We start from the raw sequence: 1101 nt of genomic DNA, 5'->3' as shown, positions 1-1101 counted from the left end.
TCTTGTTGAAAGCTTGTAAGTCTTGTCCCTTGTAGTTGGGAAAAATTTGTAATTGGAATTTGCAACTTTGAATGAATGGTAGATGCTCCTATATTGAAAGCTGCAACTCCAGTTGGTGCAAGCAATAGAAGAGGAGAAGGATTTCTATCGATGCCATATAAAAAGATTGATTGATGGCACCAATTAGATAAGACTTTCCCGTTCCTGCTGTTCCTTGAATTATCATAAACAAAGGATTTCCCACTTGATTGCTATGGTAGTGTGTCAGAATAGTGTCGACTTCCTTTTGTTGCTTGTGACTAAGAGTTGTAAAGTTGATACACTATGGAATGTCATCATACATAAGAAATCCATGCTTTTTCATTTCAGGTATGAAATTTATTGCTCAGATTGTCTCCTCTTCACTTTGATATGCACTACACCAATTTTTATTTCTATCAATATCTCTTCTTCCCAACATGTCAATTTTAGAAACTAGCATATGTTGACCATGATGTAACCTAGATATTATTTCCCACTCATGTTCTGTAGTATTTTCCTGAATGACTCCATTATCTTCTGTCTCTGAATCACTTGAAGGTTCATTATTTTGTGCATGTTCTTGCCTTTGGTCATGTCAAGGATTATAATTGAGGGAGTCCCAATTTGCTACTATAGTATCATCATCATGACCAATGTCTCTCTCAACATTATGAAAAGGTTTGTATAGTAACAACTCAGACAAACAAAAGTCCACCCACTTATCAGAATCTCGTGGAGGAATAGAAAAATACCTAGGAAAAACTCTAACAATAGCCACTTTCTTTCTTGGCCCCCATTTATTATCTACTCTTCTTTTAGGATTATATAAGCAGGACCTTGTTGCATCAATCAAACTGATACCTTCCATACAAAGTGGTCTTGTTTTATAACCATCAACAAAAGATTTTGTGAGTTCTTCCTCATTTCTGTCATCATTGGTTACCACGGGTTTGAAAACTTCACGTGAGACATTTAGATTGACAAACTTTCTACTACACTCCACCAATGAAAATTCTAATAACATATGGCATGTTTCTTGAGCTCCAATATCTCTTTCTATAACTATCTCTGTTAAAAGCT

This window comes from Cupressus sempervirens, chromosome 1 (genome assembly GCF_028749045.1).
Source record: "Cupressus sempervirens isolate cs-2001-9-10 chromosome 1, ASM2874904v1, whole genome shotgun sequence".
NCBI classification, from domain to species: domain Eukaryota; kingdom Viridiplantae; phylum Streptophyta; class Pinopsida; order Cupressales; family Cupressaceae; genus Cupressus; species Cupressus sempervirens.
The sequence above is the reverse complement of the archived record's forward strand: the minus strand, read 5'-3'. Positions refer to the sequence as shown.